The sequence below is a fragment of the Symphalangus syndactylus genome, chromosome X, assembly GCF_028878055.3.
Source record: "Symphalangus syndactylus isolate Jambi chromosome X, NHGRI_mSymSyn1-v2.1_pri, whole genome shotgun sequence".
Taxonomy (NCBI): Eukaryota; Metazoa; Chordata; class Mammalia; order Primates; family Hylobatidae; genus Symphalangus; species Symphalangus syndactylus.
This window is the reverse complement of record NC_072447.2, coordinates 72,583,808-72,611,191: the sequence shown is the minus strand read 5'-3', so window position 1 is coordinate 72,611,191 and position 27,384 is coordinate 72,583,808.

Sequence of the window (27,384 nt, the reverse complement as noted above, 5' to 3'; positions counted from 1 at the left end):
TCTTTTTATGGAAATCCAATTAGATGTATATTACAGCATCTCACTCTACTTTCTTTGTCTCTCATTTATATTTTCCATCTCTATGTTGTCTATGTTGTATCCTAGGCTATTTCTTCAAATCTGTTCAGTGGTTCATTTCTTTTTGTATATGTCTATTGAATTTTCTTTTTAATTTCCATTATTATATTATTTCTTTGAAAATCATTTTTATATATGTATGTATATATGTATAAAAATATGAATGATTTTTGTGTCTTCTGTATGTGTATATATACAAAAGGACAAAGTGGGGAAGGGGAAGACCAGCTAAGGCATATTTGGCTTCAAACCACCATTCCCTTAAGTGGGGATTCCATATGAATCGTCCCCGAATTCTGACTGATTTTTAAGCTTCCCTCTCTAGTTCTAAATGGCTGCCCCTTTTAACCTCTTTGTCACAGTTCATCTTTTGAGGACCAGATCAAAAGCTACATTTGTGTAAGGTGGTCTTATCCTTCTGGACATGATTTTTTTTCTCTCTAAAACCTGAGTCTTTTCATCATTTTACCCATCCTAAAAGCTCCAAATTCTTCCTCTATTCATGTACAAATGTAGTTTCTGGAGCCAAGATGCAACAGGTATAGGCAGATAAAAATAGTTCTTTGGCCATTGAATTTGTAATCAGTTTAATTTCCACTCCATTTCAGCCCATGGAGATGACTCATACCCCATAGAGCTCAAGCTCTGCTCTCTCTTTGTCTGTTTAGGGTGTGTGTGTGTGTATTTTAGCCATGGGAGAACCCCACCCATCCCTTACAGGCTGCTGACATACATGATCAAGGCCAAGTGCCTCCTCTTTTACCCAGAACCCAAGAAGATCAGGATGAAGAGGCAGAGATAATGCGGAGTGGCCATGGGGTCACAGGCTCTTTTGGAAGTCCACCCAAAGGTGCGTCGTTCAATAGCTCAGCCAGTAGAGCAGAGGACTGTAGACTACACAGAAGTCCACACACAGAAATGAGGACAATTTTAATGTGAGCCATCCCTGGTAAAATAAATAAATCCCTGGTCCTGCCAGGAAAGGATTCCTGTTTGCTCCTGACAGCTTCAAAGATTTCATTTTGTCCTTGCCCAGGTCTGATTTTATTTTCCTCTAGAATGGAACTTTTGGGAGCATAGTCCTGATGCCCTCTGTTTGAGAGTATAGTAATAATACTGATGATAATGATAACTAGTATTCATCTTACATTCACTCTGCATCAGATGCCATGTTATGTGCTTGACAGGCACCATATCATTTCACCTTCACAAGAGGCTCATGAGAGAAGCATGACTCTTGGCTCCTGTATGACAAGAAAGAAATAGAAGCCCAGAAAGGCTAAACAACATGCCTAAGGTCACAGAGCCTATATTCCACCACAGGCATGACATATTCCAGGTCAAGTGATCTTTTCCTCTCCAACACACTGTTTCTATGTGTATATACCTCTCCGAATTTGTCCATGTAGATACTTGCCCTCCTGTTTCTCATTTCCAGTCAGTTCTTTGCTGATAGCATCACCACAACCTCAACTCCTGGTCTTTCTCTGGGGAAGTGCCAGCCTGCCCATGGGAACAAGCAGGGCCCTTTCTGATTGCTATCACTTCTGCTAAAGAGCATGGTCCCTAGGCAATTAGTGCAGGTAGGTGCCTCCTTCTAGATCTCTTCCTACCCTGACTCCATGTCTTGTCCCAGACCAATGTCAAGGAATTGTTCCTAGGCCCAGTCAAAATTTCAGAGCTCATGGCCCAGCCTTGTGTCCTTCCAGCTTCCTCTCCCCCAGTCTGGCTCAACCATCCTATCCACTTTCTCCAGCTCATAATAATTGTTGAGTGGGTTTAGCTCTCATACCAAGTGATTAGTAGACTTAGTTATTGGTTAATATTACCATGATCACTGTTACTGCTCCTTATCAGAGCCCATCTGCTTAGAACCCAGCCTGTACCCCACATGCAGCCTGGCCCTAAGACCCTGGCAGACCCTCCCTCAACCCCAAAATACACAAATGCCTTCATCCTACCTCTTGTGCCCTGATATTCGCAGATTTTGATACCTTTACACAGCTCTTCATCTTTCTTCATCCTTGACACTTGGGAAGGTTCTCCCAGCTCCATCCAGGTTCTATTCCCCCACACTGCTCTTCTGATTATACTACTTTCTGCTGCTTCAGTAAAACAGTTCACCTAGTCGGATGTGGTTCCTAGGCTCTGATCCCACTGCTAGTTGGTGTCTTCTGCCCCATCTCTGACCCATATAGTCTCTCTCCTTGCCTTGCTTTCCACCTCTGGTTTTATCTTTGGTCTTTGTCTCTTTCACTCTCTCTTGTCTTTGGCTTTCCCTTTAATCCTTGGACCTGACACATGATACTACAACTCCAACACAGGCCTTTTCTCTTCTCCACATAGAATGTATTTTCAATTTCTGCATTTTATTTGTCTCAAGCGATAGGAGCAACAATGTTGCAAGGAACACAGGGCCTGGCCCATAAAATAATGATAATATATAACAGATATTTATATTGTGTTTAAAATGTGTCAATTATGATTCAGTGAGCTTTCTATGTAATGATTCTTTTAATTTTCACAACAACCTCATAATCTGTAGGTACTATAATTATCCTGTAGATACTATCGTTATATAAAGAGAAAATACTAGGTTCCTTTTCCAAGGTCACATACCACAGTAGTGTAAGTCAAAGCTAGCAGTTTACTCTTAATCACTCTTCTATCCTGCCTCTCTGAGGGCTTATTAGTCACACAAAACTTTTTTGTTTTGTGAACAAAGCTGTCTTATCTAACCTCAAGTCTCAGGGCCATACCTTGGTAACAGATGATAAGACCAGCATTCCTGCTTGGTCTGCTCCAGCCCGTGCAAAAGGGATTCAGTCATTTTCTCTGGCTGATGTGTGGCATTGGCAAAGTGATAGTTTCTGATAAGTGATGAAGAGAGGAGGAGGTGTTCACAGTCTATCAGAATAGGAATTAGAAACATCTTAGAGTGTTCTTGGGCCTTTCTCACTTACTATATTATTTGAGCTTCACAACTCTTCTGGTTCCACGCAATTCCTAGAAATCCATACCTTGATGTAGACTGCCATATTAAATGCTCCCACTAGGCCAGACAGGGGATTGGGGAACACATATAAGAGAAGTTATGGAATTGGAATTGGGGTGGCCTTGTGACTGATTGGAGGGGAGGCGACAGAAGCTGAAGGGCAGGGATGTGGAAAGTTTAGGATAAGTTTCAGATTCTGAACTTGTGTTTCTAGGTGATGTCATTTACCTACATAAGTTGAAGGAGCAGGTTTGATGAGGTAAGTTTGAATAGGTTGAGTTGGAGTTATTTTATCCAAGTGGAAATGTTTAGGTAACAGCTGAACATAGGTCTAGAATTCAGGAAAGGACTGGCAACAAAGATCTGGGAGCCAACAGCATATAAGTATCAGGTGAAACCATTTTCATTTCAATCAGTTGCTTGTACATGTATTCAACAGTAACTCCATCTCAAATATTTATTGAGTCCTGTATGAGCTAAGCCCTTAGCAAGGCATTGGAGATCAGTGCTGAATATGACATAGTTTCCTGTTTTTTGACTAATAGGAGAGATGTGTAATAAGTTTAAAGCCAAGACATTATGAAAAGAGCAAAAATGTAAACAGTATATTTTATGGCAGTAACATGGAGAAATTGATGATTGTCTATAACTCTGGGGGTCACGGGAAGCATCATTGTGGAGAAACCACGGCAGCAGGATATTGAGCAATGCATTCAAGCTTTCCAGAGGAGTAAGGGGGTGGGAGCAAAAGTTTATATGGAGGCAGTAGTGTGTGCAAAGGTGAGAACTGATGTGGTGTATTTTGGAAATAGTATACAATTTGGTATTGCTAGAGCATAAAATGTGAGGGAGTGCCAAGGAGGTCTAGATAGAGATGAGGTTGGAGAGGCAGGCAAGACCCATATCTTGAAATAACTTGATAGTTGCATCATGGGGGTTGGATGTACCTTAGGTGTTAAGTGGCCATCAGAAGGTTTTAAGCAAGAAGAGATTTAAGCAGATGTGAATTTTAAACAGGCTACTTTGGAATCAACATGTAGGTTCGGTATGTAGAAAGTGAGGCTAGGAAAGGGAGAACAGTTAGTAGGCTCTTGCTAAGGTAATAGAGGATAAGGGCTTGCAGCAAGGCAGTGGCAGTAACAATGAGATGGTGCAATGAAAAGAAAGAGGTAATAGGAGAGATACAGGGGAGGAAAAGTTAGGATGTCACTGGGTTGGATGAGTGACAGGAATGAGAGATTCCCAAGTTTCTGGCTCAATTGAGTGGGTGAATGGTGAGGATGAGTAGCAGGTTTGTTTGCTTCCTTGGTGAGGGAAGGAGAGAAGATGAATTTAGTTTTGAACAAACCTGGTTTGAGGGGCTCGATGGATATTCAGATGAAGATGTGAAATAGGTAAGTGGATATATGGAAGTAGGTGTTTGTGTGTGTATATAAATAAATTTCTCAAGAGAACTGTTTAGCAGAAGATAGACGCTTGTAAATCATAAGTAATTTATGGTAAAGGTTTTAAATGCCGGGGAGGAGGTTATGATGGTTAATTTTATGCATCAACTCTGAAGGTATTTTTGGATGAGACTGACATTTAAATCATTGACCCTTGACTAAAGCAGGTTGCTGTCTATGTGAATGGACCTTACACAAGTAGTTGAAAGCCTAAATAGAATAAAAGACCAGCCTCCCTGAGCAAAAGAAAATTCCCCAGAATAATGTCATTGGAATTCATCTGCACCATCAGCCTTCTTGGATTTCCTGGCTGCCCAGTCTTTGGACTGAAACTGCACTATAAACTCTCCTGGGTCTTGGAAATCATATGAGCCAAATCCTTATAATAAATCTATTTATCTATTATCTAGATGAATCTCTCTCTCTCTCTCCCTCTCTCTCTCTCTCTCCCTCTCTCTCTCTCCCTCTCTCCCTCTCTCTCTCTCTCTTTCTCTCTCTCTCCCTCTTATTCATTCTGTTTACCTGGAGATCCCTGACTAATAAAGAGATATAAAGTCAAAAAGAAAGGGGAGCTAAGAATAACACCTAAGGCCTTCTTTGTAGAAGTGACAAGCTAATCCTAAAATTCATATGGAAATGCAAGGGACCCACAATAACCAAAATAATATTTAAAAAGAGGAACAAACTTTAAAGGCTTATGTATCCTGATTTCAAAACTTACCACAAAGCTGTAGTAATCAAGAGAGTGTTGTACTGGCATAAATAAAGAAATATAGACTGATGGAAAAGAAAAGAGAGTTAAACCCATATAATTATCTTCAATTTCTTTTTGGAAGGATATCAAGACATTAAATGGAGAAAGAAATCTTTCTAACAAATTACGTTGAGACAATTAGATACCCATATCTAAAAGAATGGAGTTGAAAAAATACCTCACACCACACAGGAAAATTAACTCAAAATGAATCACAGACCTAAATGAAAGTGCTAACACCATAAAACTCTTAGAAGAAAAAACATAAATCATTGAAATCTTAGATTAGGAAAAAAATCCTTATATATGATACCGTAACCACAAGCAACATCCGACAAAAAATAGATAAATAGGCCTTTACCAAGATTGTAAACTTTTGTACATCAAATAGCATTACAAGAAAAAGAGAAGACAAGCCACAAAATGGGAGATAATTTTACCAAATAATGCATCTGATAGGGAACTTGTTTCCGGGATATATAAGCTTCCTTCAGGAGCTCTTGTAGGGCAGGCCTGGTGGTGACAAAATGTCTCACCATTTGCTTGTCTGTAAAGGATATTATTTCTCCTTCACTTATGAAGCTTAGTTTGGCTGGATATGAAATTCTGGGTTGAAAATTCTTTTCTTTAAGAATGTTGAATATTGGCCCCCACTCTCTTCTGGCTTGTAGAGTTTCCACTGAGATATCTGCTGTTAGTCTGATGGGCTTCCCTTTGTGGGTAACCTGACCTTTCTTTCTGGCTGCCCTTGACATTTTTTCCTTCATTTCAACTTTCGTGAATCTGACAATTATGTGTCTTGGGGTTGCTCTTCTCGAGGAGTAACTTTGTGGCATTCTCTGTATTTCCTGAATTTGAATGTTGGCCTGCCTTGCTACGTTGGGGAAGTTCTCCTGCATAGTATCCTGAAGAGTGTTTTCCAACTTGGTTCCATTCTCCCCGTCACTTTCAGGTACACCAATCAGATGTAGATTTGCTCTTTTCACATAGTCCCATATTTCTTTGAGGCTTTGTTCATTTCTTTTTATTCTTTTTTCTTTGAACTTCTCTTCTCACTTCATTTCATTCATTTGATCTTCAATCATTGATACCCTTTCTTCCAGTTGATCTAATCAGTTACTGAAGCTTGTGCATTCATCACGTAGTTCTTGTGCCATGGTTTTCAGCTCAGTCAGGTCATTTAAGGACTTCTCTACACTGGTTATCCTAGTTAGCCATTTGTCTAATGTTTTTTCAAGGATTTTAGCTTCTTTGTCATGGGTTTGAACTTCCTCCTTTAGGTTGTAGAAGTTTGATCATCTGAAGCCTTCTGACAGCTCGTCAAAGTCATTCTCCATCCAGCTTTGTTCTGTTGCTGGAAAGGAGCTGCGTTCCTTTGGAGGGGGAGAGGTGCTCTGATTTTTAGAATTTTCAACTTTTCTGCTCTGTTTTTTTTCCCCATCTTTGTGGTTTTATCGACCTTTGGTCTTTGCTGATGGTGACTTACAGATGGGGTTTTAGCATGGATGTCCTTTCTGTTTGTTAGTTTTCCTTCTAACAGTCAAGACCCTCAGATGCAGTTCTGTTGGAGTTTGCTGGAGGTCCACTCCAGACCCTGTTTGCCTGGGTATAAGCAGCGGAGGCTGCAGAAGAGCGAATATTGCTGAGCAGCAAATGTTGCTGTCTAATCCTTCATCTGGAAGCTTCATCTCAGAGGGGCACTCGGCTGAATGAGGTATCAGTCAGCCCCTACTTGGAGGTGCCTCCAAGTTAGGTTACTCGGGGGTCAGGGACCCACTTGAGGAGGCAGTCTGTCTGTTCTAAGATCTCAAACTCCATGCTGGGAGAATGACCACTCTCTTCAAAGCTGTGAGACAGGGACTTTTAAATCTGCAGAGGTTTCTGCTGCCTTTTGTTCAGCTAAACCCTGCCCCAGAGGTGGAGTCTACAGAGGCTGGCAGGCCTCCTTGAGCTGTGGTGGGCTCCACCCAGTTAGAGCTTCCAGGCTGCTTTGTTTACCTACTCAAGTCTCAGCAATGGTGGGCACCCCTCCTCCAGCCTTGCAGCTGCCTTGCATTTAGATCTCAGACTGCTGTGCTAGCATTGAGCGAGGCTCCACTGGCACGGGATGAAATGCTATCTTTTAATGTTTTTTTTTCTCAAATGTAACTCCTATATAATTTCTGAGGTTGAATTTCTTCACTGCTGGTCCAGCAGGTATGAGGTAGGGAACAATTCTGAATCATCACCAAATTTAGGCTTCACTTAGCCTAATAGTGCCCAACTTCCTCAATTTGTCTTTTTGAAGACCAGGGCTGAATTGCCAGCAGTAGATTTTGAAGGTCAGATGGACCCTAAATACAGGTCCTTGACAGTGTACTCTCAAAAGTTTATTCTGCAAGAGTATATACACATTTCACCAGAATTTAGGTCCTAATCATAAAGTTAATGGCATAATTGTAGTCCTTATTCCATGCCTCTTATTCTAAGAAGACTTCTCAGAAGGTGAGTTACTAGCCTGGCACTCTAGCTACCTGTGACACAAGCTGATCAGCTGCCTCAGTTCCCACTGAAAATGTTAGCAGCCAATGACCAAAATGAAAGGCATGACCTGGATGTTCCGGGCTACTGTTAGAGAGTGGAGCTCAGATCACACAAGATTTAGCACAGGTAGCATAGGGGAAAGTGAGTAATAGGACCAAAAGGATCATTGGGGTAGGGTAGGGGCTTTCAAGGGTAGGGGCTTATGGGCGATGTTGGGGTCATCTAGTCAGGAACACATGTTGACAATATCCACCTAAACAAGCCTGAGCTTGTAGCAAGTTGGGAGGTAATATAATTTAGTAGAAAGAGCCACAGTTTGGAATCAGAGAGACTGGGTTCAAATCCTGGTTCTGTCATTTTTATTCATGGGACCTTGGGCCTAACTTTCCTCATATGTGAAAAGAAGATAATAGAGGTACCCTTTTCGTTACAGTGACAATCAAATGCAATAATATATGTAAAGCACTTAGTGCAGTTTGTCACCACCAGGCCTGCCTTACAAGAGCTCCTGAAGGAAGCACTAAACATGGAAAGGAACAACTGGTACCAGCCACTGCAAAAACATGCCAAATTGTAAAGACCATTGAGGCTAGGAAGAAACTGCATCAACTAACTATCAAAATAACCAGCTAACATCATAAAGACAGGACCAAATATCAAATTCACACATAACAATATTAACCTTAAATGTAAATGGGCTAAATGCTCCAATTAAAAGACACAGGCTGGCAAATTGGATAAAGAGTCAAGAACCATCAGTGTGCTGTATTCAGGAGACCGATCTCACGTGCAGAGACACACATAGTCTCAAAATAAAGGGATGGAGGAAGATCCACCAAGCAAATGGAAAACTAAAAAAGCAGGGATTTCAATCCTAGTCTCTGATAAAACAGACTTTAAACCAACAAAGATCAAAAGAGACAAAGAAGGCCATTACATAATGGTAAAGGGATCAACTCAACAAGAAGAGCTAACTATCCTAAATATATATGCACCCAACACAGGAGGACCTGGATTCATAAAGCAAGTCCTTAGTGACATACAAAGAGACTTAAACTCCCACACAATAATAATGGGAGACTTCAACACCCAACTGTCAACATTAGACAGAACGAGACAGAAATTTAAGAAGGATATCCAGGAATTGAACTCAGCTCTGCACCAAGTGGACCTAATCGAAATCTACAGAACTCTCCACCCCAAATCAACAGAATATACATTCTTCTCAGCACCACATTGAACTTATTCCAAAATGGAACACATAGTTGTAAGTAAAGCCCTCCTCAGAAAATGTAAAAGAACAGAATTTATGACAAACTCTCTCTCAGACCACAGTGCAATCAAACTAGAACTGTGGATTAAGAACCTCACTCAAAACTTCTCAACTACATCAAAACTGAACAACCTGCTCCTGAATCACTACTGGGTACATAATGAAATGAAGGCAGAAATAAAGATGTTCTTTGAAACCAATGAGAACAAAGACACAACATACCAGAATCTCTGGGACACATTTAAAGCAGTGTGTAGACAAAAATTTATAGCACTAAATGCCCATAAGAGAAAGCAGGAAACACCTAAAATTGGCACACTAACATCACAATTAAAAGAACTAGAAAAGCAAGAGCAAACACATTCAAAAGCTAGCAGAAGGCAAGAAATAACTAAGATCAGAGCAGAAATGAAGAAGATAGAGACACAAAAAACCCTTTAAAAAAATCAATGAATCCAGGAGTTGGTTTTTTGAAAAGATCAACAAAATTGATAGACCGCTAGCAAGAGTAATAAAGAAAAAAAGAGAGAAGAATCAAAGTGATGCAATAAAAAATGATAAAGGGGATATCACCACTGATCCCACAGAAATACAAACTACCATCAGAGAATACTATAAACAACTCTAAGCAAATAAACTAGAAAATCTAGAAGAAATGAATAAATTCCTGAACACATACATCCTCCCAACACTACACCATGAAGAAGTTGAATCTCTGAATAGACTAATAACAGGCTCTGAAATTGAGGCAATAATTAATAGCCTACGAAGCAAAAAAAGTCCAAGACCAGACGGATTCACAGCTGAATTCTCTATCTGTATAGAGATACACAGAGGAGCTGGTACCATTCCTTCTGAAACTATTCCAATCAATAGAAAAAGAGGGAATACTCCCTAACTCATTTTATGAGGCCAGCATCATCCTGATACCAAAGCCTGGCAGAGACACAACAAAAAAAAAGAGAGAGAGAGAATTTTAGACCAATGTCCCTTATGAACATTGATGCAAAAATCCTCAATAAAATACTGGCAAACCAAATCCAGCAGCACATCAAAAAGCTTATCCACCATGATCAAGTGGGCTTCATCCCTGGGATGCAAGGCTGGTTCAACATATGCAAATCAATAAAAGTAATCCAGCATATACACAGAACCAAAGACAAAAACCACATCATTATCTCAATAGATGCAGAAAAGACCTTTGACAAAATTCAATAGCACTTCATGCTAAAAACTCTCAATAAACTAGGTATTGATGGAAAGTATATCAAAATAATAAGAGCTATTTATAAAAAACCCACAGCCAATATCATACTGAATGGGCAAAAACTGGAAACATTCCCTTTGAAATCTGGCATAAGACAGGGATGCCCTCTCTCACCACTCCTATTCAACATAGTGTTGGAAGTTCTGGCCAGGGCAATCAGGCAGGAGAAGGAAATAAAATTTATTCAATTAGGAAAAGAGGAGTCAAATTATCCCTGTTTGCAGATGACATGATTGCATATTTAGAAAACCCCATCATCTCAGCCCCAAATCTCCTTAAGCTGATAAGCAACTTCAGCAAAGTCTCAGGATACAAAATCAATGTGTAAAAATTACATACATTCTTATACACCAATAACAGACAAACAGAGAGCCAAATCATGAGTGAACTCACTTTCACAATTGCTTCAAAGAGAATAAAATACCTAGGAATTCAACTTTCAATGAATGTGAAAGACCTCTTCAAGGAGAATTACAAACCACTGCTCAAGGAAATAAGAAAGGACACAAATAAATGGAAGAACGTTCCATGCTCATGGATAGGAAGAATCGATATCATGAAAGTGGCCATATTGCTCACGGTAATTTATAGATTCAATGCCATCCCCATCAAGCTACCAATGGCTTTCTTCACAGGATTGGAAAAAACTACTTTAAAGTTCATATGGAACTAAAAAATAGCCCGCATCACCAAGTCAATCTTAAGCCAAAAGAAGAAAGCTGGAGGCATCACGCTATCCGACTGCAAACTATACTACAAGGCTACAGCAACCAAAACAGCATGGTACTGCTACCAAAACAGAGATATAGACAAATGGAACAGAACAGAGCCCTCAGAAATAATGCCGCATATCTACAACTATCTGATCTTTGACAAACCTGACAAAAACAAGAAATGTGGAAAGGATTCCCTATTTAATAAATGGTACTGGGAAAACTGGCTAGCCATAGGTAGAAAGCTGAAAGAAACGGATTCTTTCCTTACACCTTATACAAAAATTAATTCAAGATGGATTAAAGACTTACATGTTAGACTTAAAACCATAAAAACCCCAGAAGAAAACCCAGGCAATACCATTCAGGACATAGGCATGGGCAAGGACTTCATGTCTAAAACATCAAAAGCAATGGCAACAAAAGCCAAAATTGACAAAAGGGATCTAATTAAACTAAAGAATTTCTGCACAGCAAAAGAAACTACCATTAGAGTGAACAGGCAACCTACAGAATGGGAAAAAATTTTTGCAATCTACTCATCTGACAAAGGGCTATTATCCAGAATCTACCAAAAACTTAAGCAAATTTACAAGAAAAAAACAAGCAACCCCATCAACAAGTGGGCAAAGGATATGAAGAGACACTTCTCAAAAGAAGACATTTATGCAGCCAAAAGACACATGAAAAAATGCTCATCATCACTGGCCATCAGAGAAATGCAAATCAAAATCACAATGAGATACCATCTCACACCAGTTAGAATGGCTATCATTAAAATGTCAGGGAACAACAGGTGCTGGAGAGGATGTGGAGAAATAGGAACACTTTTACACTGTTGGTGGGACTGGAAACTAGTTCAACCATTGTGGAAGTCAGTGTGGCGATTCCTCAGGGATCTAGAACTAGAAATACCATTTGACCCAGCCATCCCATTACTGGTTATATACCCAAAGGACTATAAATCATGCTGCTATAAAGACACATGCACACGTATGTTTACTGTGGCACTGTTCACAATAGCAAAGACTTGGAACCAACCCAAATGTCCATCAACGATAGACTGGATTAAGAAAATGTGGCACATATACACCATGGAATACTATGCAGCCATAAAAATGTTCATGTCCTTTGTAGGGACATGGATGAAGCTGGAGACCATCATTCTGAGCAAACTATCTCAAGGACAGAAAACCAAACACCGCATGTTCTCACTCATAGGTGGGATTTGAACAATGACAACAGTTGGATATAGGATGAGGAACATCACACACTGGGGCCTGTTGTGGGGTGGGGGAAGGGAGGAGGGATAGCATTAGGAGATATACCTAATGAAAATGACGGGTTAATCGGTGTAGCACACCAACATTGCACATGTTTACATATGTAACAAACCTGCACGTTGTGCACTTGTACCCTAGAACTTAAAAGTATAATTTAAAAAATAGAAAGGATGGGAAGAGGAGGATTATAAGGCTTAAAGCTTTCACTATCATAGGTAGGAAATAATATATCATATTTTAAAAGGGTAAATCATGAAAGAGTTATAGAAGCAAAACATTTAGAACAGATGTTGCAACTCAAATGTTTATAGGCCAGATACCATAAATGAGTGAAAGAGGGAAAAACGTGACAAATTGAAGAACTCTGGTCCTATTCAAAAGGAGACAGCTACTACTCCACTATAATTCATTGTTGCCATGTGGATATGTGAGCCTAATTTTGGCAGATGTACTAATTTTTGCAGAATTGTTTAAAAAATCGGATTTTTATGTGAAAACATTCAATTATTAAATATTGTCAGTCAATTCCAAGGAGTTTAAAACAGTTCATGGGCACAATAAAGCATGTCTGTGGGCGGCTAGTTTTCAACCTCTGGTTTAGAGATATAATAATATCTAGCAGAAGAAAAACTGAAAGATTTAGACATGTTTAACTCTGGGAAATACGCCTGGGGGTTAGAAGGAATTACTGACATCTATTGAGAAATGGGGTTGATGGAATAAACTGCTATTCCAGCCATATATTGCTTTGATACAACATTTTAGATAAAGTAAATTTTGAATAAAAAGAATTTGTTGTGAAGACTCAGTCAAAAACAGGAGTCCAGAAGTAACCCCAAATGGTGAGTATGATGGAGATCTCTTTTTGGATGGAATCAGGTAGTGTGGGATGAGGGTGGTCATAATGGAGGTGGATTGAACCTGTGGATCCAGCTTCCTAATGTGAGGCTGAATTTCACATTTGAAAGGAGAGCTGCAGCTGTTGCAAAAATGCATATGATAGTGGAAAGGAACCACACAATAAAATATATTCTAAAATACATATTTTTAAAGTTTGTCTATGAACCTTCAGATATCCTGACATCAGTACCATTAGTAAAGTCTACAGATAAAAGGAAAGCCAATCACACACTAAGAGGTTGGACTTTGCCAAAAACACAATATAAGTTTACCCAGAATCATTAATATCCCCTATTGAGGAATGGGGCAGACATCTTCCAGCTTGCCAAGAGCGTCTGGTAGAGGGGGAGTTGGGAATGGGGGAAGGATGAGGTAGGGGTAGGACAGCCAGGTTGGGAAAGGATGAAGATTCTCACTCCCACACATATATATTAATAAATCTCCTGAAGTCAGAAATTAAGCCTTTAGCCAACTGAGAACCAATGTGTAACCTTACAGATGAGATTCTGAGTCCCTTCTCAGATTAAAATAGAGTTTCATTTGGGAGAAAGAACATGAAACGGAGTCAGAGAATCTGTATGTGATACTCACTCATTGTGTGATATCAATTTCTTCTCTGGGCCTTGTTTCTTCATCCTTAACAAATGATGAGGCTCATCCTAAGGATCTCTGATAGACTTTCCAGCTTTGACATTCTTTATGTAGAGTTGAAGGGGAAATCCCAGGCTAAAATACTACTTTAGTCTTGGTGATAGTGAGATTCCTCTGAAGAAACAGGTTGTGGTGCTCATGAATGGGAGCACGTGACTATTATGATCACCTTTTGGGGTGTCCATTCATCCCACAAGCTGTTACTCTTTACCTTTAAAAAAAAGAAACTCCTTTATTCACAATCTTGATGTCTGGCACCCATATTAGTAAAAGGAGAGCCAAGGCACTGAGCGTGGTTGATTGGACTGGGCATGGGCACATGATCCAAACTGTGCCAGTTAGATTTCCTATTGTGAGCATTTTTGAAGCTCTGAACATATTTTGAAATGATTTCCGGCTGGGCGCGGTGGCTCACGCTTGTAATCCCAGCACTTTGGGAGGCCGAGGCGGGCGGATCACGAGGTCAGGAGATCGAGACCACTGTGAAACCCCGTCTCTACTAAAAATACAAAAAATTAGCCGGGCGTGGTGGCGGGCACCTGTAGTCCCAGCTACTCGGGAGGCTGAGGCAGGAGAATGGCGTGAACTCGGGAGGTGGAGCTTGCAGTGAGCCGAGATTGCGCCACTGCACTCCAGCCTGGGCGACAGAGCAAGACTCCGTCTCAAAAAAAAAATAATAATAATAATTTCCAAGTTACAAAAATATTGTCAAAATAGAAATAACACACAGAAGATGGCAGAATAGGAGCCTACCACCATTTACACCCCTGCAGGAACACCAAATTTTAACAGCTACCTGCACACAGGAAAGCATCATAACAAGAACCAAAAATCAGGTGAGTAATCGCAGTACCTGGTTTTAACTTCATATCTTTGAAAGAAGCACTGATGAAGGCTGGAAAGACAGTCTTGAATCCCCAATAACACCTATCTCTCATCTCCCAGCAGTCACCATGAAGCACCGTGAGTCTTTGCACTTGCAGAGGGAGAGTGCAGTTACTGTGAGACATTACATTGAAGTCGGTGCTACCCTGTCACAGCACAGAATGAAGCTGTGCTGGGCTCAGCCAGTGCCTGTGCATGAAAGAAGAATTTGGACCAGCTTTAGCCAGAGAACTGCCCATCCCATCAGTCAGAACTGGAGTTTCTCAGCAAGCCTCGCCAGCATGGGCCAAAGTGATCTGGGGCACTAGGTAAACTTGGAAGGCAATCTAGGACACAAAGATTGCAACTCCAAGGCAACTCTTAGTGCTGGACTGGGCTCAGAGCCAGTGGACTAGAGTGGCATGTGGCCTAGGGAGATACCAGCTGGGGCAGCTAAAGGAGGGTTTGTCCCACCCCTCCCCCAACCCCAGGCAGTGTAGCTCACAAGAATGAAAGCATCTTCTTTCTTCTTCTTAAGGGGAGGATAATAAAGAGTAAAGAGGGTGTTGTCTTGGATCTTGGATACCAGCTCACCCACAGTAGAATATGTCACCAGGTAGAGTTGTAAGGTCCCCATTACAGGTCCGAGCTCCTGGATGACATTTCTACACACAGCCTGAGCCAAAAGAGAGCCCGCTGCCTTGAAGGGAAAGACCCAGTCCTAGAAGAGTTCATCACCAGCTGACTAAAAAGCACTTAGTCTCTAAAAAACAGCAATATCCAGGTAGTACACCATGGGCCTTGGGCTCTGAGATGTGCTGTCTAAAGATGTGACCCAGCACATTCCCAGCTGTTGTGGCCACAGTAAAAGACTCCTTCTGTTTAAGAAAAGCAAAGGGAAAAGTAAAGGGCACTTTGTCTTGTACTTTAGGTACCAGCTCAACCACGGTGGGATAGAGCAAGAAGCAGAGTATTAGGGTCCCCAAGTTCAGGCCTAGGCTCCTGCACAGCATTTCTGGACCTGTCTTGGGCCAGAGTAGAGTCCATTGCCCTAAAGGGTGAGTCTCAGACCTGGCAGCATTCAACACAAAATGACTGAAAAGATCTTGGGCTTTGTGAACATTAGTGGTGGACTGGCAGAACGACCCCCCTGCTCTATCTGCTGGTGGTGGTGGTGCCCACAGAGAGAGGCTCCTTTGCCTGTGGAAAGGGAAGGGAAAAGTGGGAAGGACTTTATATTGTGGTTTGAGTGCCAGCTTAGCTACAGTAGAATAGAACATCAGGCAAATTTCTAAGGTTTTTGACTTCAAATTCTGACTTTCAGTTGGCATCTCTGGACCTGCCTGAGGCCTAGGGCAACTTGCAGCCTTGAAGGGAAGAACACAAACCTGGATGGCTTTACCACCAGCTGATTGTAGAACCCTAGGACCTTGAATGAACATAGATGGTAGCAGGGTAGTGGTTACAGCAGGCCTTGGGCAAGACCCAGTGTGTGCTGATGTCAGGTCTGACCCAGCACAGGAGTGTCAGCTAAAGGATACTTGCACCACCACACCCCCAGTCCTAGGTGGCTCAGCATAGACAGAGGGACACCATTCACTTGAGAGAAAGTAAGGCACACAAAAAAAGAGTCCTTGCCCAGTAATCTAGAGAATTCTTCTACATCTTATCCAAAACTACCAACTTTGTACCTTTGCAAATCTGCAAAAACAACAGCAATATTTAGCTTGAGACCCAAGTTTCTTTGAATACCTGGAAAGCCTTCTTAACAAGGACAGTAACAACTAAGCCCAGACAGTGACAACTATGATAAATATCTAGCTCTTCAATGCCCTGATGACATGGATGAACATCTACAAGCATCATAGACCATCCAGGAAACTATGAACTCACCAAATGATCTAAATAAGGCACCAGGTATTAGTCCTGGGGAAACAGTCACATGTGACCTTTCAGACAGAGAATTCAAAATGGCCCTTTTCAGAAAACTCAAAAAAATTGAAGTTAACACAGAAAAGGAATTCAGAATTCTATCAAATAAATTTAACAAAGAGATTAAAATAATTTAAAAGAATCAAGCAAAAATGCAAGTGACATACCAAAGAATGCATCAGAGTCACTTAATAACAGACTTGATCAAGCAGAATGAAGAATTAGTGAGCTTGAAGACAGTCTTTTTTAAAACACGCAGTTATAAGAGACAAAAGAAAAAAACAAAAAACAATGAAGCAAAGCTGCAAGATACAAAAATAGCCTCAAAAGGTCAAATCTGAGAGTTATTGGCCTTAAAGAGGAAGTAGAGAAAAAGATCAGGGTAGAAAGTTTATTCAAAGGGATAATACTAGAGAACTTCCCAAATCTGGAGAACGGTATCAACATTCAAATACAAGAAGGCTATAAAACACCAAGAAGATAGAATCCAAAGAAGTCTACCTCAAGGCATTTAATAATCTAATTCCCAAAGGTCAAAGAACCAAACTATCGCAAGGACAAAAAAAACAAAAACAGCATGTTCTCACTCATAGGTGGGAATTGAACAATGAGAACACATGGACACAGGAAGGGGAACATCACACACTGGGGCCTGTTGTGGGGTGGGCGGAGGGGGGAGGGATAGCATTAGGAGATATACCTAATGTTAAATGCTGAGTTGATGGGTGCAGCACACCAATATGGCACATGTATACATATGTAACAAACCTGCAAGTTGGGCACATGTACCCTAAAACTTAAAGTATAATAAAAAAAAATCTTGGGATACCAACAAAAAAAAAAATAGAAAGGATTATAAAACCAGCAAGAGGAAAAAAACAAATAGCACACAATAGAGGTTCAATACATCTGGCAGCAGATTTTTCAGCGGAAACCTTACAGTCCAGGAGAGTATGTCATGGCATATTTAAAGAGCTGAAGGAAAAAAAACAAACAAATAGAACTTCTGCCCTAGAAGAAGATATCTGGTGAAAACATTCTTCAACCCCAAAGGAGAAATAAAGACTTTTTCAGACAAACGAAAGCTGAGGGATTACATCAGCACCGGGTTTGTCCTAAAAACAAAGGCTGAAAAACGTTCTTCAATCTGAAAGCAAAGGATTTCAATGAACAAGAACAAATTATCTGAAGATACAAAACTCACTAGTAATAGTCAGCACACAGAATATTATAACACTGTAATTGTGGTGTATAAATACTCACATCTTAAGTAGAAAGACTAAATGATGAACCAACAAAAACAAATGACTACAACACCTTGCAAAAAGAAGTTAAAAAGTGAGAGGATAAAGTTGAAGTGTAGAGTTTTTATTAGTGTTTTCTGCATGGTTTTTTTTATTTGTTTCTTTATGCAATTAGTGTTAAGTTGTCATCGTTTAAAATAATGAGTTGTAAGATAGTAATTGCAAGTTTCAGAGTAACCTCAAATCAAAAAAACATACAATAGATAAAAAAATTAAAATAAAAAGCAAGAAATTAAATCATACCACCAGAGAAAATTTATCTTCACTGAAAGGAAGACAGGAAGGAAGGAAAGAAGGAAGATAATACCACAAAACATTCAGGAAACTAACAAAATGGCAGGAGTAAGTTCCTACTTATCATTAATAACATTGAATGTGAATGGACTAACCTCCCCAATCAAAAGACGTAGAGTAGCTTAATGCATGAAAAAACAAGACCATATGCTCTATTGCCTACAAGAAACACATTTTACTTACAAAGATATTCATAGACTAAAAATGAAGAGGTAGAAAAAGATACTTCATGCCAATTAAAACCAAAAAAGGGCAAGAGTAGCTATTTTGATATCAGAGAAAATAGGTTGCAAGGAAAAAATTGTAAAAGATAAAGAAGGTTATTATATAATGCTAAAAGGGTCAATCCAACAACAGGATATAATGGTTGTAAATCTTTATGCACCCAACACTGGAGCACCCAGATATATATAGCAAATATTATTAAAGATAAAGAAAAATATATCACAATAAAATAATAGCTGTAGACATTACAACCTCAGTGTCAGCATTGGGCACATCTCCCAGAGAGAAACTCAACAAAGAAACATCAGACTTAATCTGCACTACACAGCAAATGGACTTAACAGATATTTATAGAACATTTCATCTAATAGCTCCAAAATACACATTCTTCTGCTCAGAATATAGATCATTCTTAAGGACAAACTATATGTTAGGTGACAAAACAAGGCATAAAATGTTCAAAAAATTTAAATACATCAAGCATTTTCTTTGATCACAATGGAATAAAATGATAAATCAATAACAAGAAGAAATTTGAAAACTAAAAAACATATGGAATCTAAACAATATGCTTTTGAATGACCACTGGGAGAATGAAGACACTATAAGGAAAATCGAAAAATTTCTTGAAAAAAGAGGGAATCCTCCCTAACTCATTTTATGAGGCCAACATCACCCTGATACCAAAGCCTGGCAGAGACACAACCAAAAAAGAGAATTTTAGACCAACATCCTTGATGAACATTGATGAAAAAATCCTCAATAAAATACTGGCGAACCGAAACCAGCTGCTGCTTATCCACCATGATCAAGTGGGCTTCATCCCTGGGATGCAAGGCTGGTTCAACATACAAAAATCAATAAACATAATCCAGCATATAAACAGAACCAAAGACAAAAACCACGTTGTGCACATGTACCCTGAAACTTAAAGTATAATAATAATAAAATTTAAAAAAATAGCATTGAATATAAATGGACTCAACTCTCCAAACAAAAGACATAAACTGTCTAAATGGATGAAAAAACAAGACTCATTGATCTGTTGCCTACAAGAAAGACAGTTCACCTGTAAACACACACATAGACTGAAAATTTAAAAATAGAAAAAGACATTCCATGTTGATGGAAATCAAAAAAGAAAAAATCGCTATATTTAGACAGAATAGATTTCAACATAAGAACTGTAAGAAGAGGAATCAATGTAGGAGTCAGTTCTAAAATGTCTTAATAGGGACAGCTCCGGTCTGCAGCTCTCAGTGTGATTGATGCAGAAAATGAGTGATATCTGCATTTCCAACTGAGGTAACTATTTCATCTCACTGGGACTGGTTGGAAGTGGGTGTAGCCCATGAAGGTTGAGCCAAAGCAGGGTAGGGTGTCACCACACCTGGGAAGTGAAAGGGTTCTGTGGATTTCATTTTCCCAGCCAACGGAAGCTGAGACAGACTGTCTGGAAAAATGGGAAACTTCCACCCAAATACTGTGCTTTTCCCACAGTCTTAACAACTGGCAGACCAGAGGATTCTCTCCTGTGCCTGACTCAGTGTGTCCCACACCCACAGAAACTTGCTCACTGCTAGTGCAGCAGTCTGAGATTGACCTGCAAGGCTGCAGCCTGGTGGGGGGAAGGGCATCCGCCATTGCTGAGGCTTGAGTAGATAAACAAAGCTGCTGGGAAGCTCAAACTGGGCAGAGCACAACGCAGCTCAGCAAAGTCTACTCCCTCTATAGACTCCACCTCGATGGGCAGGGCATAGCTGAACAAAAGGCAGCAGAAACTTCTGCAGAATTAAACGTCCCTGTCTGACAACTCTGAAGAGAGCAGTGGTTCTCCCAGCATGGCATTTAAGTGCTGAGAATGGACGGAGTGCCTCCTCAAGTGGGTCCCTGAGCCCTGTGTAGCCTAACTGGGAGACACCTGCCAGTAGAGGCCGACAGACACCTCATACTGGTGGGTGACCCTCCAGGACGAAGCTGCCAGAGGAAGAACCAGGCAGCAATATTTGCTGTTCTGCAGCTTCCTCTGGTAATGCACAGGCAAACAGAGTCTGGAGTGGACCTCCAGCAAACTCCCACAGACCTGCAGTTGAGAGGCGTGACTATTAGAAGAAAAACTAACAAACAGAAAAGAATAGCATCAACATCAACAAAAAGGACATCCACATGAAAACAACATCTGTAGGTCACCATCAAAGACCAGAAGTAGATAAAACCACAAAGATGGGAAGAAACCAGAGCAGAAAACCTGAAAATTCTAAAAATTAGAGCGCCTCTTCTCCTCCAAAGGATCGCAGCTCCTCACCAGCAATGGAACAAAGCTGGATGGAGAATGACCTTGACAAGTTGATAGAAGTAGGCTTCAGAAGGTTGGTAATAACAAATTTCTGAGCTAAAGGAGCATGTTCTAACCCATCACAATGAAGTTAAAAACCTTGAAAAAAGGTTAGATGAATAGCTAACTAGAATACGCAATGTAGAAAAGACCTTAAATGACCTGATGGAGCTGAAAACCATGGCATGAGAACTTTGTGACACATGCACAAGCTTCAATAGCTGATTGAATCAAGTGGAAGACAGGATATCAGTGATTGAATATCAAATTAATGAAACAAAGTGAGAACACAAGATTTGAGAAAAAACAATAAGAAGAAATGCACAAAGCCTCCAAGAAATATGAGATTATGTGAAAAGACAAAATACACGTTTGATTGGTGTACCTGAAAGTGATGGAGAGAATGGAACCAAGTTGGAAAACACACTTCTGGATATTATCCAAGAAAACTTCCCCAACCTAGCAAGGCAGGCCAACATTCAAATTCAGGAAATACAGAGAACATAACAAAGTTGCTCATCGAGAAGAGCAACACAAAGACACATAATCATCACATTCACCAAGGTTGAAATGAAGGAAATAATGTCAAGGGCAGCCAGAGAGAAAGGTCAGGTGACCCACAAAGGGAAGCCCATCAGACTAACAGTGGATCTCTTTGCAGAAACACTACAAGGCAGAAGAGAGTGGGGGCCAATATTCAACATTCTTAAAGAAAAGAATTTTCAACCCAGAATTTCATATCCCACCAAACTAAGCTTCATAAGTGAAAGGGAAATAAAATCCTTTACAGACAAGCAAATGCTGAGAGATATTGTCACCACCAGGCCTGCCCTACAAGAGCTCCTGAAGGAAGCACCAAACATGGAAAGGAACAACCGGTACCAGCCACTGCAAAAACAGGCCAAATTGTAAAGACCATTGATGCTATGAAGGAACTGCATCAATTAACGGGCAAAATAACCAGCTAATATCATAATGACAGGATCAAATTCACACATAAGAGTATTAACCTTAAATGTAAATGGGCTAAATGCCCCAATTAAAAGACACAGACTGGCAAATTGGATAAAGAGTCAAGACCCATCAGTGTGCTATATTCAGGAAACCCATCTCACATGCAGAGGCACACATAGACTCAAAATAAAGGGATGGAGGAAGATCTACCAAGCAAATGGAGAGCAAAAAAAAAAAAAAAAAAGCAGGGGTTGCAATCCTAAGTCTCTGATAAAACAGAACAAACAAAGATCAAAAGAGACAAAGAAAGCCATTACATAATGGTAAAGGGATCAATTCAACAAGAAGAGCTAACTATCCTAAATATATATGCACCCAATACAGGAGCACCCAGATTCATAAAGCAAGTCCTTAGAGACCTACAAAGGGACTTAGACTTGTAGACAACAATGATGGGAGACTTTAACACCCCACTGTCAATATTAGACAGGACAACGAGAGAGAAGGTTAACAAACATATCCAGGACTTGAACTCAGCTCTGCACTAAGCAGACCTAACCATCTACAGAACTCTCCACCCCAAATCAACAGATTATACATTCTTCTGTGCACCACATCGCACTTATTCTAAAATTGACTACATAATTGGAAGTAAGCACTCCTCAGCAAATGTAAAAGAACAAATCACAACAAACTGACCTTCAGACCACAGTGCAATCAAATTAGAACTCAGGATTAAGAAACTCCCTCAAAACCCCACAGCTACATGGAAACTGAACAACCTGCTCCTGAGTGACTAATGGGTAAATAATGAAATGAAGGCAGAGAAAAAGATGTTCTTTGAAACCAATGAGAACAAAGACACAACATACCAGAATCTCTGGGACGCATTTAAAGGGAAATTTATAGCACTAAATGCCCACAAAGGAAAGAAGGAAAGATCTAGAATTGACACCCTAACATCACAATTAAAAGAACTAGAGAAGCAAGAACAAATGCATTCAAAAGCTAGCAGAAGGCAAGAAATAACTAAGATGAGAACAGAACTGAAGAAAATAGAGACACAAAAAAACCCTCAAAAAAATCAATGAATCCAGGAGCTGTTTTTTTGAAAAGATCAACAAAATTGATAGACCACTAGCAAGACTAATAAAGGATAAAAAATGGAAGAATCAAATAGATGCAATAAAAAGTGGTAAAGAGGATATGACCATCGATCCCACAATAAACTAGAAAATCTAGAAGAAACGGATAAATTCCTGGACACATACACCCTCCCGAGAATAAACCAGAAAGAGTTGAATCTCTGAATAGACCAATAACAGGCTCTGAAATTGAGGCAATAATTAATAGCCTACCAACCAAAAATAGTCCAGGACCAGACGGATTCACAGCCAAATTCTACCAGAGGTGCAAATAGGAGCTGGTACCATTCCTTCTGAAACTATTCCAATCAGTAGAAGAAAAGGGAATCCTCCCTAACTCATTTTATGAGGCCAGCAACATTACCTATTGTAAACGTGCTACAACAAACATAAGAGTGCAGATATCTCTTCAATATAGTAATTTTCACAACATTTGTCAGGGTAAAAATTTCTTAAGCAATACCCCACAAGCACAAGTAAACTAAACAAAAAATGGACAAATTGGATCACATCAAGTATAAAGCTTCTTCATAGCAAGGAATACAGTCAACAAAGTGAATAGACACTCGACAGAATGAGAGAAAATATTTGAAAACTTACCCATCTGACAAGGTATTAATAACCAGAATATATAAGGAGCTTAAACAGCTCTATTGGAAAAAATTATAATAATCCTATAAAAAAATAGGCTAAAGATTTGAATAGACCTTGCTCAAAAGAAGGCATGTAAATGGTAAATAGACATATGAAAATGTGCTCAACATCATTGATCATCAGAGTAATACAAATCAAACTACAATGAGATACCATTTTACACCAGTTAAAATGTCTTAGATTCAAAAGACAGGCAATAACAAATGCTGGCGATAATGTGAAAAAAGGAGAACCCCTGTACCCTACTGGTGGAAATATCAATTAATACAATCACTCTGGAGAACAGTTTGGAGGCTCTTCAAAACACTAAATATTGAGTTACCATATGATCCAGCAATTCCATTGCCTGGTATATACCCAAAAGAAAGGAAATTAGTATATTGAAGAGATATCTGCACTCTTATGTTTGTTGTAGCACTGTTTACAATAGGTAACATTTAGAAGCAACCTAAGTGTTCATCAACAGATTAATGGATAAGGAAAATATGGTATGTGTACACAATGGAGCACTATTTAGCCATAAAAAGAATGGAATTCATTTATTTGCAATAGCATGGATGGAACTGGAGATCATTTTGTTAAGTGAAATAATCCAGGCCCAGAAAGACAAACATTACATGTTCTTACTTATTTGTGGGATCTAAGACTCAAAACCACTGAACTAATGGACATAGATAATAGAAGGATGGTTACCAGAGTCTCAGAAATATAGTGGGAAGCGAAAATGGGAAAGGCAAGGATAGTTAATGGGTACAAAAAATTGTTAAAAAAATAAATAAGATCTACTTTTTGATAGCACAACTAGGTGACTGTAGTCAATAATAGTTGTACATTTTAAAATAAAGAGTGTCATTGAATTGTTTGTAACTCAATGGATAAATACTTGAGAGGATGGATACCCCATTTTCTGTGATGTGCTTATTTCACTTTGCATGCCTATACCAAAATATCTCATATACCTCATAAATTTATACAACTACTATGTACTCACAACAATTAAAAATAAATAAAAGGAAAATATGGTACATATATACCATGGAATACTATACAGCCATGAAAAAATGAGATCATGTCTGACACGGTTTGGCTGTGTTCTCACCCAAATTTCATCTTGAATTGTAGTTTCCATAATCCCCATGTGTCCTGGGAGAGACCTGATGGGAGGTAATTGAATCATGGGAGCGGTAACCCCTCTGCTACTGTTCTTGTGATAGTGAGTTCATATGAGATCTGATTGTTTTATAAGGGGCTCTTGCCCCTTTGCTCCGCACTCATTTTCCTTCCTGCTACCATGTGAAGAAGGATGTGTTCCCTTTCCCTGCCCCAATGATTGTAAGTTTCCTGAGGCCTTTCCTGCCATGCTGAACTGTGACTTAATTAAACCTCTTTCCTTTATAAACTATCCAGTCTTGGGTATGTCTTTCTGAGCAGTGTGAGAACAAATTAATACAATGTCTTTTGCAGCAATATGGATGGAGCTAGAGGTTATTGTCCTAAGCGAACGATAATGCAGGGACATAAAACCAAATACTGCATGTTCTCATTTATAAGTGGTAGCTAAACTTTGAATACACATGGATACGTGTGTACTTGAAGGTGGAAGGTGAGAGGATGGACAGCCTTGAAAAACTATCAGGTACTATGTTTATTATCTGAATGATTAAATAATGTGTACACCAACTGTTACACTCAATTTACCTATATAAAAAACCAGCTTGTGTACCCCTTAAACTAAAAGTAAAAAAAAAAAAGAGAGAAAGTAGTGATGGTTGTACAATTTCACACATATACTAAAAACTATCAATGTTATACTTTAAGAGGGTAAATTTGATTATATGTAAATTATATTTCTATAGAAAAATTATATGAATGTTCAAATCAGTCCTGAAAAGTCACATATTGTAGAATTCCATTTATACAAAATTTCCAGAATAAACAAATCTATAAGGGCAAAAAGTTAATTAGTGATTGCCAAGCTCTGGGCTTGTGGGGAAGGTCTCAGGGAGACATAGTGAGTACTTGAAACAGTGTTTCATTTTGGGTTGATGAACGTATTCTCAAATTGATTGTGGTGGTCACAGAACTGTGAGTATACAAAAAAATTATCGAATGTTACACCTTAAAAAGGTGAACTTTATGGTATGTGAATTATATATCAATAAAATGTTATTTGAAAAACCATTTCCCTTAGTTTATCCAATTTGGTATATAATTATTCATAGTGGTCTATTATGACCCTTTGTATTTCTGTGGTGTCAATTGTAATGTGTCCTCTTTCATTTATAATTTTATTTACAACCTACCAGGCTTGAATCATGAAGAAATAGGCAATCTGTACAGAACAATAATGAATAAAGAGATTGAATCTGTTCAAATACCTCCCAAAAAAGAAAAGCCCAGGACCAAGTGGCTTTATTGGTGAATTCTACCAAATATTTATGGAAGAATTAATACCCATACTTCTCAAACTCTTCCAAAAACCTGAAGAGGAGGGAACACTTCCAAACTTTTTTTACTAGGCCAGTATTACCCTGAAACCAAAGCCAGACAAGAACATTATGAAGCAACCCTACTTCTGGGTATATATCCAAAGGAATTGAAATTAGGATGTTGAAGAGATGTCTCACTCCCATGTTTATTGCAGGATCAACCTAAGTGTCCATCAACAGATGAATGGATTTTTAAAATGTGGTATATATACACAATGGAATACTATCCAACTTTAATAAAGAATGAAATCTTGCTATCTGTAACAGCATGAATGAACCTGGAGGATATTATATTGGGTAAAATAAATCAGACACGGGAAGACAAATATTGTATAATCTCACTTACATGTGGAATCTAAAAAAGTTGAATTCATAGAAGCAGACAGTAGAGTGGTGGTTAGCAGGAGGTTGATATGGTGGGGGTATGGTGAAATGGGGAGATGTTACTCAAAGTATATAATATTTCAGTTACAAGGAAAGAATACATTCTGGAGATCTATCACACAGCAAGCTGACTATAGCTAAAAATAACATGGTATACTTGAAAATTGCTGAGATAATAGATCTTAAATGTTCCCACCAAAAAAAATAAGTATGTGAGTTGATTAATATGTTAATTACCTTGATTTACTCATTTCACTAAATATACAAACATATATATCACAGAACATCACATTGTACATCATAAATATACATATTTTTGTCAATTATATCTTAATAAAGCTGGAAAAAAATAAAAATAAAATAAAGTAAAAGCACACACATACACACGCAAATAGAGGCAGAATGGATCACTCTGCCAGGCTGAAATAGTCAATTTTGAAGGCCAAAATACCTTAATTGTCCAGGAGTGAGTTGGAGGCTTTCTGCCAAAACCTGGATGCCACGCTTAGTGGTAGAGAATCCTAAAGGAAGGCTCAGGAAAATGGAAACCTGAGGGGCCCAAGAGAACAACTAGGAGATTTCCCCATTCAGAATGACCTAAATCCACCCACATTACACACCTACAAGGATGCTCAAGTCCTGGGAAGATAAGGACACACTATATTACTTTGTTAAGAGTTGAGCCTACTTTAATGAGTCCTGGATTTGAAGTTGAGTAGCTGACCCTGGGATCTGGATAGCCACATACACTTTTCTGCATATTTGTCATACTTACAATAGCTTTCATTAGAATCTGTGTGCTTCTTACCCCAGAACTTAACCCTCAAGCTGCCCTGCTTCTTTATTCTGTCTCTCATTATCTCTCTCGCCCTTCTCACTCTGTCTTTTCTAGCAATAAAAACCCATGTTAAAAAAATCCCAC